Source organism: Lepus europaeus, unplaced genomic scaffold (assembly GCF_033115175.1).
Source record: "Lepus europaeus isolate LE1 unplaced genomic scaffold, mLepTim1.pri SCAFFOLD_3_1, whole genome shotgun sequence".
In the NCBI taxonomy this organism is placed as follows: domain Eukaryota; kingdom Metazoa; phylum Chordata; class Mammalia; order Lagomorpha; family Leporidae; genus Lepus; species Lepus europaeus.
Window position 1 is genome coordinate 17,038,927 of NW_026909276.1, and position 17,079 is coordinate 17,056,005.

The 17,079-nt window shown below is 49.4% G+C and overlaps 1 pseudogene; it reads left to right on the plus strand.

Annotated features, from left to right (window-relative positions):
- The first annotated feature begins 14,571 nt into the window (after nt 1-14,571).
- On the plus strand, nt 14,572-16,276 carry LOC133755261 (zinc finger protein 628-like; annotated as a pseudogene).
- The last annotated feature ends 803 nt before the right edge of the window (nt 16,277-17,079 follow it).

Below are 17,079 nucleotides of genomic sequence, written 5' to 3' on the forward strand. Positions count from 1 at the left end.
TGCTGACATGGCAGGTGACACCTTTACCTGCTATGCCACAATGCCAGCCCCTACCTCTTTTTCACTCAGTTTTTTCAAAGGACACATTTACTTGTTTGTAGAGGATACTGCCTAAATGTTCACAGGGGAGAACACTCCCCTGGAATAGGACATGGCTGCAGTGGTACACCCTCAAAATATAATGCAGTGGGGCAGCAAGGGGGCTAATGGGATTTCATGGAGACCTCGTGTTTTCAGGAACTTGCCATAACATCTGAATTGACCTGTGAAGATAGACATCACTGTTCTGTTCTCTGTCAAGGATCACTGTGCAGGATTCCTTTCCCACCACAGAGTTGATGTACAACCCTGACTATATACTTGCTAGTTTTTAGAATTTCTTATATCTTCTAATAAACAGTGTTGGCTGAGAGCTATCCAGTGACATGCTCTTCTGATGGAGGCTCCCATTCTCTGTCTTTGTCAGTTTGTGATACTTGTTTATGTGAAAGACAGAATGACAGTATCAATTTATTCACTCCACAACTTACCTTTTTAATAATGAATTCATGTCACATTTTTGAGATCACAGAAGTATAACTGCTACTGGAACTAAGTAAAGCATGAACAGAAATTAGTGGTAAAGATAATTTCTGTGGCACCTTTGTAAAAATGTTAATAATGTTTCTATTTTTGCTATCAACCTCTCAATATTTCTGAGCAACATAGCAAGCTGCTTTATCATCTAGTAAGTAATAAACTGACAAGTTTCATAACTTGTTTATTCCTCAAGAATTTTTTTAAAAAACATAATCAAATTGACTGTCTGCTCTTCTGGGAACCCTGTTATGAGAGATAATTACATTTGTTTCATGGTTTCTTTTTTTTTTTTTTTTTGACAGGCAGAGTGGACAGTGAGAGAGAGAGAGAGAGAGAGACAGAGAGAGAGACAGAGAGAAAGGTCTTCCTTTTGCCATTGGTTCACCCTCCAATGGCCGCCACGGCCGGTGCACTGCAGCCGGCGCACTGCGCTGATCTGATGGCAGGAGCCAGGTGCTTAACCTGGTCTCCCGTGGGGTGCAGGGCCCAAGGACTTGGGCCATCCTCCACTGCACTCCCTGGCCACAGCAGAGAGCTGGCCTGGAAGAGGGGCAACTGGGACAGAATCCGGCTCCCTGACCGGGATTAGAACCCAGTGTGCCAGCACCGCTAGGTGGAGGATTAGCCTATTGAGCCGCAGCGCCGGCCTTGTTTCATGGTTTCTACTGCAGCTTCTCCCCTACTCCCATGCCTTTTAATGCCATGAGTTGTTGTGTCCTCTTCTCTGCCTTCCCCACTGATTCAAATGCATAAATCACTAGCACTGCAATTCTTCTGTAGCCCTCACTGGTTACACTCTCTGCTGCTATGCCTAGAAATTAGCAATCTGAAATGAAAAGATCCAAGCAGCCTTCTTGACTCCAGGTTTTTTTTATGCTCTTGTTTATCTGAAGAGTTAAAATCATGTGTTACACTGACAAACTATTTTCCCAATTTGGAAACACCTTCCAGATAATCATCTGTGAATCAGCATTTGATTTCTCAAATCATGGCTGGTGAGTTACCTAATATAGATGGTTATTTTCCTTGATTTCTGCAGATTTAAATATCAAGGAATTACCTGAGAGAGGCATATTGGCTACGTTTTTTTCTTCTACTGTTTTCACTGACTTACCAAATGTTTCACAATTGAAAATACTGTGTATGTTCAGGTATATTTCAAGTTGCTTACAAATTTTATGCCTTTAGTTAAAAGCTAGTCACCTAGATGACATGTGAAAAAGTATTTCCTAAATAAAAGGGGACAGGAAATGGGTGGATTAATTAATGAGCAGATGGACAAATGGATGGACATGGTTAATGGAAAAAAAATAAATTCATGATTTTATTAAATAAGGGATGAATGCAAAAAGAAGGGCATTAGGCAAGGGAATAAAATGGAAAATTGAGGTACTAGGCAGCAAAATTAATTGGAAACTAAATGAATGTATAGATATAAGTCCTTGGCCAGTACCGTGGCTCACTAGGCTAATCCTCCACCTGTGGTGCCAGCACCCTGGGTTCTAGTCCCTGTCGGGGTGCCAGACTCTGTCCCAGTTGCTCCTCTTCCAGTCAGGCTCTCTGCTGTGGCCCAGGAAGGTAGTGGAGGATGGCCCAAGTGCTTGGGCCCTGCACCTGCATGGGAGACCAGGAGGAAGCATCTGGCTCCTGGCTTAGGATAGGTGCAGCATGCCAGCTGTAGTGGCCATTTGGGGGGTGAAACAATGGAAGGAAGACTTCTCTCTCTCTCTCTCTCTCTCTCTCTCTCTCTCTCTCTCTCTCTCTCACTGTCTAACTCAGCCTGTCAAAAAAAAATAAAAAATAAATAGATATGATTCCTGGGGAATAAACAAATAAGAAAGTGAATAGATAATATAACTGCATTTTTTATTACCTGGCTTCTTTAATAAAGCCTACTAAAAATTTTGAATAAAACAACTACGTTTTTCATTGAAAACCTAAGTGAACCCCATATTTTACAAAAATATTCTACCAAAATTAGACTGGCCCTGCCCAGGTCAGCATGCTCCGAATACACTCAAAATCTTTCACTATGTTGAGTACAGATGGATGCAAAAGTACCATAAAATCCCTCAACCCATGATCAATGATTGGTTTTTATATGAAGATAATCTTGCTGCTAAATTAGTATTTTTCTTTCCTTATAGAGCACAATAAAAAAATAATAATGCTTAAACAATGCAACTATGTAAGTCAATTCAGAAAAATATTACATTATTATTAGGTCAGGGGCCTTGCCTTCAATGGACACTTTTTTTTTAAATTTATTTATTTTATTTTTTTTATTTTTGACAGGCAGAGTGGATAGTGAGAGAGAGAAAGACAGAAAGGTCTTCCTTTTTGCCATTGTTCACCCTCCAATGGCCACTGCAGCCAGTGCATCTCGCTGATCCAAAGCCAGGAGCCAGGTGCTTCTCCTGGTTTCCCATGCGGGTGCAGGGCCCAAGCACTTGGGCCATCCTCCACTGCCTTCCCGGGCCATAGCAGAGAGCTGGCCTGGAAGAGGGGCAACCAGGATAGAATCTGGTGCACCAACCAGGACTAGAACCCGGTGTGCCGGTGCCGCAAGGTGGAGGATTAGCCTGTTAAGCCACAGTGCCGGCTGCAATGGACACTTTCTAATTCAGCTTTCCTTTCAATGCTTGAGAGATTTTTGGGGGAAAAGGATTATTTAGGCTCATAGTTTGGCGATTCATGGTTCAAGATCAGGTGGCCCCATAATTCTGGCATCTGGTAGAGGCTGACAGTGGTGGAGTGTGGGAGACAGAACCTTTGGTGAACAGGGCTACAGGAATAACACTTTCTCTACAGTCCCTGTTGCTTGTTCTTAGGCCTCAAGATTCCAATAAGGGTCTCCATCCCAGCAACCAAGTCCAATCCAGTCATCTCCCCAAAGACCATAATTGGGTCACGTCTATACCCCAGTCCTGTTGGCATTAAGTCCTGTTATCATGAGACATTGAGATTCAACTATTTGCATCAATCCGGGGAGCCAAGTCCTGTTCAATCCATAACACCTTCCAAATGTCAGGGCTATACAACAGGTACCACATCAAGTAGTATTGTGGCCTTAATTTCAAGTGTGTGTGATGATGTGGGAGTGAATATTCATGACTGTGACCTCATAGCCTATTAATGTGCTCACTGTACCAGTGGTTGCATACAATCCTGGGTTAGGGTCATAGAGTGGGGCAGCAGCATATATTTGTAGGGCCAGAAAAGATGCCCAGCTGGTTCTATTACACTCTTGGTTCTACCCTTGCTCCTCTCTTAACTTTCATTATCAGTGCACTGTAAGAATTACAGGAAAATAAAAGGTCAGTGCTTATAGATGATGGGCATGGAGGTAGGGGCTATGAACAGAGGCAGGTCTGTGTTTTCTGTGGTAGAAGGAGGATGGGGCACAAGGTCATCCACTGCGCTAAAATGTACCCGAGAATTGTTTGCATCATCCCCCTCTTACAGAATACATCTTTGCTGCACATAACCTGGCTCTGCATGGGGCCTCAGCATCCCAGTTTCTTCCTTCCTGATTTCTCCCTTTCTGTCTTGCCTTTCTCTGTGAACTGCTTTCCATTCAATCACAAGGGAATGGTTCCAGGTCTTTTGGATAAGATAAAGGATCTGAGATGGCTATGAATGAGAAAAGGCAGCACTAAATATAGCATGATTTCATGTTGCACTTGGAAAGCCCAGGAAAATCCTTTTTATCTTGGATATGTGCAAATCAGGGTTCCCACAATTAGCCAGTAATCATCTCTCTGGCCCTTTGGGAGACTCTGAAACATGGTACTGCTTCCCTCAAGTGATCTGGCATATGCCTGTGCTTGTGGTGGGTGTCAAAGGCCAGGGAACTAGGCGTATTTGATGTGCCCCAAGGAGTCAGCAGATATCCCAATCTGCTTCTTTACAAATAGATGGGTGGTCTTCTCTGTATGAAAGTAGCTGTGCTACATGGTTTTGGTTCTGGGCAGGTTCATGAGAAAGTTAAATAAAGGAAGCATGGAGATTGCAGAGGGAATGAGAGAAGACTATTTCCCCCATTGTTGCAACAGAAGTTGTTGGGTCTGCTTGTGAGGCTCTGGTAGGCCAATCTCTTAGGATATGAGTTCTTAGGTCTCTTAGGTGTGGAGCTACCATTCTGGAAAGCCCCTCTCTACTCTACCTCAATCTAGACCTTGGCTCACTTTTAGTTCAGCAGTAGGGAACATCTGGCCCATGGACCAAGAAATCATTTTGTCTGACTGTGTCAAGGCAGCCTTGAGGTCAATTGCCTCTTCATGGGAGGAAGAATACCCTAAATAAACTTCGTGTCCTAGGCAGCCCACTCCTATGGTCAGGCACTGGAAAGGCCTTATGATCATCCCACTTAGTCCTGACATCACACGTGGGGTTGGTTCTCTGAGCACACAGAAGCTGCATTAGAAAACTGTGGCTCTGAGTGTGCCATGGTATCACCCAACCCAGCCAGGATGTGGCAGGCATCCCCAGGCCTACAGGTACAGGCCTAAATAGCAGATTCACCACCTGTTAGGTTGTGGGAAACCTTAAGTAGATTAACAGGAAGGTGGGGATGAAGAAGGGTTCCCCTCTCTGCTTGGGAGGCACAAGCTGATTAATAAGCACTCTCACCATGTCTGCCTTGAGTGTCCCCATGCTGCTGCCAGCAGACCAGAAGGGTCCAAGTGTGACTACCGGTGGATGCTGCAGTGTAGGAACTGATGCTGGCCCCAGTACAACCACCTATGACTCAGTAGGACTCAGCACCACTGAAGATGAGTGGTCTCTTCTTGCCAAAAGATTCTTCTTGAGTCTGCCTTCTGTGATGGTTCCCACTCTGTTGATGTCATTCATGAATATGACTGTCATTCTGGAGTGAAACAAGGAGCGTTGCTACATAGATGGATGAAATGGGTTTCCCAGTACTCCCTCACAGCTAGTTGGCTATGGTTTCCATGCTCCCACTAGGCTCTTTGTCCCTGCAAACCTACCCTTCATAGCGGTAGCTTACCTCAAGGTCTCTACCACTCACACATAGGGAGGGCTTTAGGGCCACTGAGAAGGTCTCAGAGCAGTATTCTGACTGAAGCTGGCTTGATCTGCTTGCCTCATGTCACTGTTGTTTCTCTCTGGGTGATGCACAAGCACCATTGTGGTGAGGGGTGACACAAGTCTCCTAGACCAGGGCTGGCTGAGGCCTCATCTTCAGAACAGTGGGAGGCAACATGCCTTCCTGAGAGTCTCTGGTTAGGTGATCTGGCCAAGTCACCAGCACAAGAATGTCGGCACCTGCTTACCAGGGTTCCAAGTTCTGTTGTGTCCATTGTCAAGAAAGTGAGGTCACCTCTTGAGGACCCCTCAACTGAGACTCTTACTCAGAGAAGACCCCCCCTAAGGCCATGTGGCCTGCTGAATACTCCCACACCCATGCCATGTGCACACCTGCAAATAGCTACACCAAAACCACCCACAACTCACCAGCACAGGCCTGGAGGAGCAAGCACCCCATGTGGGAGGAGACTTATTTGGAGTTTGGTCAGTGGAGTCAGGTCTGATGGTTTCTTTGTCCAGGCCTGTGTCCCTGGACAAATCCTTGTACCTCTGGCACTTAGCCTCCCATCTGCTACTTGGGACTGCCCTCAGGTGTTTAGACCATGAAACACTTGTGTGACCTTTGAACCCTGAGGGCTTGTATCTCTCACAGATTATTCTCAACCCAGAAATGGGGGGACTCAAAGAAGCACTCAGTGAAAGAATATTGCATGCTGGCCCAACCCTGCAGGGTTTATGTGTCATCTAGGGAAAGCCACATGGTACCTCCTTTCACCACAGGAATGTTGAGATTTGCATAGATTTATGGGTGGTCTCTGGGGCAGGGAATGCTATCTGGCTCTCACCACATTCAGAATCAGCTCAGGGCCTCTCATGGGACTCTGAGATTGGAAATGCCAAACAGAACCCCCACGCAATCATCCCTCTTGGCAGCTAAGTCCTGTGCTATCCTCCCCTCCATGTGGACAGGACTCAGGGTTTGAATCCTAAGAAATGAAACTGATAAAAGTGATGAAATGGCACTGCCCAAACTGTAAGGCCATCTCTGTGGCTGTTGCACTCTTCCCTCTTTCTCTTTCTCCCTCTCTACCCTTGTTCTACAAACAGGCAGGGATATTATCAGCTTCTTACGGAGAGGCCCCAGTGAAAGGAAATAGAGTCTCAGTAAAGTTCAAAGGGCACTGAGGTGCTCAGCATGGTCTGCAGCTTGCCAGCAACAGGGCAGTGAGTGAGCTCAGAGGCAGTCAAACCCTATTGAACCACAGCTGATAGTGTGGGCATAGCCTCCTGGGGGATTAGAATGACTCTCCTGACAGATATGGGTCTGGATCATGGTCTGCAGGTTCTTTGGCATCAGAAATATCTGGCCAGCAGCAACAGGACAGGTCTAGCCTTGGGGGTCAGCCCTGCACTGCTCCTCCATGCCCAAGCCCTCTGAAGCCATGTGACCCCTTCCCCTCCCTGGCCATACTCATCTCTGCCCCAGTCTGCAGCACTCAGCCCTCCCTACACACAGTTCCAGGGCTGATCCTGTACTTCTAGGTGCATCATCAATGTCACCATAGGGACACCCTTGCCTCCACCTGGTGACCCTCAGCTTTACCTTCAGCCCTGGCCTCAATTTCCTTCTAGGAGTTTCTCTTCTTTTTCTGGACTTGCTGTGGAGCTTGTTTTCCCATCTCCAAAATGAGCAGGTCCCCATTGGCCATTTCAGAGATGTGCCCAAGCCTAGCAGGGTCCTGACCAGGGCATGTCTGGGGCACAGGTGCTGACTGTAAAGATTAGAGTCCCTGGGACAGTGCCCCCTGCAGATGCTGATGCTAAGGGTGGTGGATCATGCTGGCTGAGGGTAGCAACACACAACCTGACCCTTGGTGCTCTTCCTTGAGCCCTGGGGCATTGCTGCCCTCTTGTGGCCAATGCCAGCCTGGCAGCTGCAGACAGGAATTCCAGAAACCACAGCACCTCAGGTTTGTGGGTTCCCATGATAGTGTGTCTCCCATTGGCCACTTTGGTGGTAGGGTTAAGCTTCACCAAGGGAACTTTGTTGTGTCCCTAAAGAGGACTGCTTACAGTCCCCTTGTCATTGGCTCATCTGGGCCAGAAGCCCTAGCCCTAAAACCCTGTGACCATGATGATCAAGGCATTGGGGGAAATACTGGCCATGTGACTTCCCAAGGCACCATCAGAGGCAAGGACCATTGAGGGCCATGCTTGTTATGGTCACATCAAGCCAGAGATATTTGCAGATCAACACATGAAGGGCTCCATTCACTTTTTTCTTTCCCTAGTCACACGAAATGCCATCTTGTGCATGGGCTCCATGTGTTAGCCAGGATGTGCTGCAGAACACCAGGTCATTTTCAGTCACCTGCTGCCATGAGGAAGAGTCATCGACAGGTGTTGCCATGGGTCATGGCCCCACGCCTGCCTGCGGAGTCAGGGAAAGACATCAGTGACATTGACAGAATCAAACCCCCAGCTGCCTCTAGGAAGATGCAGATGTCCTCATCAGCCAGAATAAGGGCCCCCAGTTCTGCATAGCTCAGCATGCATTCCCCAAACTGTGTTTTCAACAGTGGCCTCACAGGACAATGAGACTGAGAATATTTAGTATGTTTAAGGGTATTTGTTTTTGTAATGAGTAATATGGCTGATATTTTCTCTATATATAGTTCTACTGTGTTGCTCCTGTTTTTCTTTTTTAAAATATGTATTTATGTGTATTAAAAATAGAGATGTGTGTGTTTTAGAGAGAGAGAGAGAACCCACCCACTGTTTCAGTCCTCAAGTGGTCATAACAGCTAGGTCTTGGCCAGGTTGAAGCCAGGAACCTGAACTTCATCCTGGTCTACCACATGGATAAAAGGGTTCCAAGAACTTGAACCATTAACTGCTGCTTCTCATGATCCCAAGACACAAGGTCATCCAGTAGCATCTTTTTTAAATTTATTTATTTGGACAGGTAGTTATAGACAGAGAGAGAGAGAGAGAGAGAGTGAGAGAGAGAGAGAGAGAGGTCTTCCTTCCATTGGTTCACTCCCCAAATGGCTGCAATGGCCAGAGCTGTGCTGATACGAAGCCAGGAGCCAGGTGCTTCTTCCTGGTCTCCCATGCAGGTGCAGAGGCCCAAGTTCCCAGGCCATAGCAGAGAGCTGGACTGGAAGAGGAGAAACTGGGACTAGAACCCAGCGCCCATATGGGATGCTGGTGTTACAGGCAGGGGATTAACCAAGTGAGCCACAGTGCCAGCCCCCCAGTGGCATCTTTACTTTCTGGACAGATAGACCAGTGCCATCTGAAGAGATCTGTACTTTGAAGCATAGGCCTGCTGGAAGTTGTTACTTGCTCACCTCCGCATCCCCACCAGTGGGTACAGGGACATATGAAGGTCCCCTTGTGTTGTGGTAGGACAGGGTGAGGTGGGGTCAGGCACGTTTGGAGGCTGGGGAAGAACAGGAGGCAACAGTTCAGCATGGGAACAAGGCCTCACACCACAGGGCTGTGGAACATGCATACATACATTTCTAAAAAAGCTTGATGTCTAGCTAGTTGAATCTGAAAATGTGAATGAAACCCATGTACACAGTTAGGGGGGTTGTTTTCCATCTCATATACCCAGAGCTCTGTTTAATCATTTCAGGCTATTTCAGTTGGTCCTCACTCTCGAGTTAATCTCCAACTCCCCAGCAATGAGACCTTATGAGATATTCTTTCACTTATCTACTCTTTCTTCATTTCATTACATTTAATGTATACACACAAATATTAATATTACATACATATATATATTCAAGCAGCTTCACTCATACATCCTACCAAATGTTTGAGGAAGTTAGAATACTAATTCTATACAAACTGGTTAAGAAAATGGAAAGAAGTAATTCCCAGTTCATTTTGGGAAGTCAACATTGCCCTGAAGTTAAGACCAATAAGACCTGCAAACAAAGAACCTGGTGTACACTAAGGTCTTCTTATGTTATTTCCAAAACTTAACACCGTCACAATACTTTGATGCAGATATTACTTTAAAAAGTCAACAACGAGGAAAGTGAGGCTCAGTGTGACTCATGTGTCCAAAGTCACACATTTATTGAAGTGAGATAAATATAGCTCATTTGACCCAAAAAAGCCCAAACCTGCTCCTTCACACTAACTTTCCAAAATATTTCCCATCAACTGACTGTAGATTTTTTTAAAATAAAGATCTAGGATATTTCATACTTCAGAGGAGGTTTGTGAATCATTTTTTAAAGATGTATTTATTTGAAAGGCAGAATTAGAGAGAAAGAGAAGAGAGAGGAGAGAGGAGAAAGGAAAGGAGTGGAGAGGAGGGGAGTGGAGGGAGACTCTTCCCTCCACACATTCACTTCCCAAGTGGCCAGAACAGTTGGAACTAGGCCACTCCCAAACCAGGTTCTTCCAGGTCTCCCCTGTGGGTGAAAGGGAGAAGTCCTTGGGCCATACTTGGCTCATCTTCTACTTCATTCTCAGGTGCACTAGCAGGGAGCTGATCAGAAGTATGGCAGCTGAGACTTCAACTGGCACGCATATGGGATGCCAGCACCGAGGCAGTGGCTTTACCCAATACAGTGCAATGCCAGCCTTTATGAGAACATTTTAAGGACTTTATTAATGCACTTGATTTTTAAGGTCATAGCAAACACGATAATCACTACAGCACAATTCTCATCAATTCTCATGTTAATGTGATATTAATACAAAAAGAACAGATTCAATGAGTTCATAGATACACTTCTATGAATATAATGGTATCCTCCTTTATATGAAAAATCTATATAGTTTAGAATACTCATGTTTTTGGTTCACAAATCCATGGTATTTTGCTATATCAATGAATTCTTTTCTTTCTAGAATATGGTACTAAGAGTCACATGTATTCTCATTGCTGGGATTATTATATAAATAACCAATCGATATTAGCATATAATTATCCTGTTAATGTTTATTGATTATTAAAGGTAAAACTTTGATTAATAAGGACAAAATTTCTCTGAAATAAAATGTTAGCTCACCACTGTGTGATGATTTTAATGGTTTTTATCATGCACTCCATGAGAAATTTCTAGCATAAATGTGTCTGTTATTCCTCTTTTCCCTTCCAAAATGTTTACCAGTTGCTACACACATTTTTGAGCAATTGATGCCAATGTAAGTTACTACAAAAATTACTGATCAGTTAATTGATTTCTGGAGAGGGCCTGAGCCACTGCACAGGTGTATCACAGTTCTCTCTAGTGAGATTTCTCTAAATACTAATGAAGTGTAGCCTTCAGGGCCTTCTATGTGCTTTGCTATGGCTGCACCTAGATCTTACCTCTGTCCAAAGGCCTCTAAAAATTAAAATAATAAAAGTATTCAATGTGATACAAATTATGACACATTCAAAGGGGGTTGTTTTCAAAAAATGAAAGCATAAAATGGTGGGGGGGTACAGATAAAAAGTAGAAATGTTATCTACCAAGCTTTTTTTAAATATATATATATATTTTTTGACAGGCAGAGTGGACAGTAAGAGAGAGAGACAGAGATCCGAAGGCAGGAGCCAGGTGCTTCTCCTGGTCTCCCATGGGGTGCAGGGCCCAAGGACTTGGGCCATCCTCCACTGCACTCCAGGGCCATAGCAGAGAGCTAGACTGGAAGAGGGGCAACCGGGACAGAATCCGGCGCCCCAACCGGGACTAGAACCCGGTGTGGCGGCTCTGCAGGTGGAGGATTAGCCTATGGAACCACGTGCCAACCTTTTTTAAATCTTAAGGGAAAATTAAAAAAAAAAAGTGTGTTCTAAGTAGGACCAAGAAAGCATACACATCTGTTAGCCTAATCCTGTGCTATTTATGAATAGTCATTGAGTTGTGATATTTATTATGAATATCAATAGTATTTATATTTCCAGTTTTAACATTGTAGCATGTGTTGCCAGCGATGTGGCAAAGCACATAAAACTGCCACCTGCAGTGTTGGTATCCTATATGGGCACCAGTTTGAGTGCTGGTTGCTCTTCTCCCAATCCAGCTCTCTGCTATAGCCTGGGAAAGTAGTAGAAGACGGCCCTGGAAGATGCTCCGGGATCCTTGCTTCAGATTGGCACAGCTCTGGCCATTGTGACCATGTAAAGTGAACCAGAGATGGAAGACCTCTCTCTCTCTCTCTGTCTCTCTCTCTGCCTCTCCTGTGTGTAACTTTTGTAATTAAAGAAATAAATCTTTAAAAAAGAACCCTTAGTATGTGTATAGATTTATAAAAACTGAATTGCACATTTCTCCTATGGCTTGTTGTGTATACTGCATCCAAAATAGGATGCTTTCCAAACATTCACTATCCTAATTGTGTTTGCTTTTGTACATATTTGGACATGCTTTTATATATATATATTTATATATATATATATATATATATATGTATATATATATATATATATATATATATATATATATAGGATGGAGCGCCCCCCCCCCGGGGCCCTGCGCTGCTACTGGGATGCCCCCTTCCCTTTGGCCCCTGCGGGAAGGCCCTGGGGCTCCCCGCCCTCATCCCCCTGGTCTGGGCCCCAAGGTGAGACCCGCGGGGTGGGAGTGGCGGGAGCGACAGGAGGGCAGAGACATTGGGGAAGCTGTGAGCTTGTAACTGGAAGGGGTGCCTTAAAGGTCGTTATTTTACAGCCCACTCTTGCCCGCTGGGCCTGCGCCGCCCTCTTAAAGGGCCAGAGGCTGCGTTTTACAGAGGCCGCCCCTCTTGTTGTTTGTGTGCCCCCTAAAAGGAGTTGTCTTATTAAAGGGCCCTGAGGGCTGCTTAGCTAACAGCAGGAGAAGCTCCCGGGCTGCTCAGCGGCGGCGCCCTCTTAAAGGGGAAAGATGACCTGCTGGAAGGGCATGGACCGGCCTTGGAGGGGCCGGCTCTGTTCCCTGCACCTGCGGGGCGGCGGCCGCTCAGACCCCAGAGATGCTCGACCTTCTTAGAGGCACAGAAGCTTCTGGGCACGCGCAGGTCCCCGCAGAGGAAGAAGGGGTGCTCATTCATTTGTTCACTCATTCATTCATTCTTCAAGGGAATTCTTTCCCTGGACACAGGACCCCGTTTCTGCGCCCTGGGGAAACCTTGGCCCAGGCCGCACCCTGGGTGGCCCTCTGCACTCTGGGGCGGCCCTGCAGCAGGGGCTGCGGAAGTTGGCCTTGGGGGCGGTACAGGAGAGTTGAGCAGGCCTCACGAATCAGTCTGGGGACATCTGGAGCCAGTGTAGTGGTCCCTGCTGGCTGCGGGGGTGTGGTTGGTACTGGCAGCATGCACGGGACAGCCCCACGGGACACTCTGGTCCGGCCACCGAGAGGCGACGAGTGCCATGGGGACAGGGATGAGGCTGGGGCAGAGACTGAGGAGCGTCGGCAAAGACTTGGGGGTCAGGTGGGAGCTGGGGACGCTGGCGTGCAGGTGACCCAAGGAGGGATTACGCTGGCGGCCGGGGTGACCCGCAGCCTTAGAAGGTACGGAGGGGGCGAGGCCACAGGCCATCGGGAGACCGCAGGCTCAGAAACGGGAACTCTGGGAGGTCTCAGGGCAGCAGAGTGGAGCAGCCTCCCTGGAGCTGCTGTGTTGGAGATAGATGGGGTTAGGACGGGAAGGGGCAGAGGCTTGGCACGGCCTCCGAGAGAGGAGGTGGCAGTACAGGTGGGCCTCCAGAAGTGGCTGGGTTCTGCAGGGGACCCTGCTGGCAGACCACCTCCCGAGAGCCAGGAGGAGAGATGCGGTGAGGAGGGCCTGGAGTCCCAGGCTGCCACCTTCAGACAGAAGAAAGGGGTTGAGTCAGGGCTGAAGCGGGCGCAGGAAACTGGGGTGGGATTGGAGTTGGGCATGGGAAGTCTGAGGTGTCATAGTCCACGTGGCACAGCCTGGCAGGTGAGTTTGCAGTCCTCTCTGTGCAGCCCTGGGAGTGGAGACGGCTCCTAGGGGGAGACTTGTGGGAATGCGAGGGCACAGGCCCTCAGGGCAGTGGGCTCCACGTGGGCGAGGGGTTTCAGCATTCTTCATTGTGTGGGGTGGTCCTGCAGCCCTTTGGTGTTGAGAAGGACCCTTGGCCTCACCCCAGAGGCCGGCAGCACCTGCCCTCCAGTTGATAGACAGCCAGGGTTCCCCTGGGAGGTTGGAGCCGCTGGTGCGCTGGCTGGAAGCTGAGGGCTCCCACTCCAGATTGCTTGTGTTTTTCTCAGAGCCAGCGTAGTCCGTGGCGGGGTTGCCCGCTTATAGCAGGAGAGGACCAGGGTGCTGGCGTCTGTGGAGAAGAGAGGCTGCCAGAGCTGGGGGTGTGTGCAGTGGGGCCGGCCGGGCTGCCTTGGGGGCCAGCATAGGCTGGGGGAGGGTCTGTGAGAATGGGGGCGGGACAGTGGCACAGGGCCCGCAGCAGCAGGGGCCACACACCTGGTGGTGTCCAGGGATTGGGGTTCCAAGAAGGGGTGAGCTAGGAGGCAGGATGACGGTGGCTAGGGGGACTGGCTGGAGGCCAGGGCCTGCGGAGGCTGTGGTCAGACTGAAGGGTTAGGGCGAGGCCAGGCCGCAGCCCCTGTGGAGGGGTAGGTGGGTGAGGTCTTTAGAGAGCAGCGGGCGGCAGAGGACCCGGCCTGGATGTATGGGCAAGGAGCACAGTCCTGCCAACCGCGCTCAGGCTTCTCAGTCCAGGGACGTGGCCAGTGTAGTGAGGGTGACCCGTTGTCCCAGTGTGTCAGGCGGTTTCCATTTTGACACTAGCAGCCTCTTTTCCTGGGCAACCCTGGGCTGCTGGGAGCACACATCACACGGGAGCCCCCCCCCCCCCCCCCGCGGGGTGGGTGGCCAAGGGAGGCAGCCAATGTGGCCTTCGGCTGAGTGTAGCACCCGCCGCTCACCCAGAATCCCTCTGCCAGGTGTGATGGTCGGCTCCCACGGGGCATGGCACCTGCCTCCACCGCGGAGGGGGCCAGGAAGAAGCCGGGCCCCGCAGCCCCCGCAGCCCAGTATGAGTGTGGGGAGTGCGGCACGTCATTCTACTGGTCCTCGCGGCTGCTGTGCCACCATAGCACTCACAGGGGCGAGCGGCCCTACCAGTGCCCAGACCTCCCCACGGCCTTCAAGGGCTCCTCCGTGCTGCTGTACCACCAGCCTGGCCTTCAAGTGGTCGTCCCACTCCCAGTACCACAGGCGGCTGCACTCTGGTGAGCACTCCTACGCCGGCGGGGAGTGGGGCAAGGCCTTCCACAACAAGTCATGCCTGCGGCCCCACCGCCACGTGCAAGCTCCCCCACACATGCCTGTGGCTTCTGCAGCAAGAGCTTCTCCCAGACCTCCAACCTCCGGCAGCACCGTTGCGTGCACACGGGTGAGCACCCCTTCTGCTGCCCGTTCTGCCCGAAGACCTTCCTGCACTCCTCCAACCTGCTGCTGCACCATCGTACACACTGGCCGGAGCGCCCCTTCGCCTGCCCGGTGTGTGGCCACCTACCTACAGGGGCACATGGGGACGCACGCCCCCGCGGGAGCTGCCGGCACCGCAGCCCCCACGGCCTGCCCGCACCTGCCCCGCTGGCCGCCGGCCCGGACACGCTGGCCACACAGGACGTGACGTGCTCTTGCACCTCCAGGCCACGCTCTCCCTCGAGGTGGCGGGGGGCGCGGCCCCAGCCCCGGGCCCAGCAGCCTCCAACTTGCAGACGTTTTTCCTAGCGCAGACCGCCCAGGGCCTCCAGCTGATCCCCAGCAGCCCGCAGCCTCCCACACCCCCGGCCCGCCCGCACCCCCCAAGCTCGTCCTGCTGCCCCCCGCCGGCACTGGAGCCGAAGATGGCCGCAGGAGGCCATGTGAGCGGCCAGTGGGGAAAGCCGGTTAGGGGGCCGGAGTCCTGTGGCTGCCAGGCCCAGGAGGTCTGGGAAGCATTGCGGGCGCCGGTGCGGGAGGGCAGAGCCTGATTGTTCTGCAGAACATAGGGGGCGAGGAGGCAGGGCCGCAGGAAGTGAGTGGGGTCCAGCTGCAGCCGGCCCAGGAAGTGACCACGGTGCCACTGCAGCCTGTGGCGGGCCAGCTCTCGGGTTCCGGCGGGGCAGCCGTGACCACCGAGGCCCCCAAACTGCTGGTGGTGCAGGGTGGAGCCACGGAGGAGCTGCTCACGGGCCCGGGCCCTGGGGAGGCGGGGGGACAAGGAGGCCGGCATGGGGGTGGTGCAGGACGTCCTCTTCAAGATGCTGCAGAATGTCAAGGGGCTGCAGAGCATGCTGCTGCTGAGCCAGGCGGACAGGGAGCAGACCCAGCTGTGCCTGCAGGAGGTCGAGACCCCTGCCCTCCGCCTGCCCGGGCAGAAGCTTCTCAACATTCACAGCGCCCCTGCCAGCGAGATGTTGGAGAGCGGTGGCGCGGAGGAGGCTCAGCCACACTGCAGCTCCCGCCGCCGCCTGGCCGCCGCCTGGCCGCCACCTGGCCGCCATCTGGCCGCCGCCGCCGCCTGGCCCCGTGGCTGTCCCCGCTGGACTCCCCGCCGCTCCCCGGCCCAGATGGTACAAGTGGTCCCCGAGGAGCTGGGCCTGGCGTCATAACCCCGCAGACCCTGCTCTCCATCCGGATCGTGCAGACCCTGCCCTCAGTCCAGCTGGTGCACACGTGTTGAGGCCTCACGCAGACCCCGCCTGCAGACTGCAGGGCCTGCGGGCCAGCTTGGTTAATAAAGACCGCGGATCTCTAAAGAGAGAGAGAGAGAGAGAGAAATATTTGAATGCCATTTCCAACTTTTTGATCGATTTTTGACCATTTTTCAGAATTTTTATGTTTGTAATGATAAGAAATAAAATACTATGCACTTATATATCTGTGGAATCATTTAACGCATATTTACCAACTGGTATTTATCTTCAAAGTTGAAATCGTCATACCCACACAAATAAAATTGGCATAAAGTACCATTTTCAAGATATTTTGATATCCAGCTTTTTAAATAATAACAGAAACATTTTGTGTTCTGAATTGAATAGCTCTGGAAAAAGAGAAGTCCATTGTTTGAAATGCAAACTTTACACCCAATATTTTTGAGGTAAATTAGTTTTATAACAGTTTTTGGAAAAATAGAATGCTATAATATCACTTTTAAAAAGCTATGAGTACTTATTAAAATTACCATTGGAAATTGACTTTTTAAATTCCATATAAAATTATTCAGAAACTCATTTGGGAAGTGTGTTTTTATATACGTCACAGGATACATATTAGGCAGTACTAACTGTGTTAATTCTTTAAACAACACTGCGGTGATGAAAATAAGTAAATTATTTCTTTCTCCTGTAATTTTTTATTCCTGTGTTTTGTAATCTCCTACATATTAACAAAACTGTACGTTATGTTTGTAATCAGTATCCATAACTTCTTAACTGGAAAATCATTCAGTTAATTGTTGATGTAAGTTGTATATGGACAAAA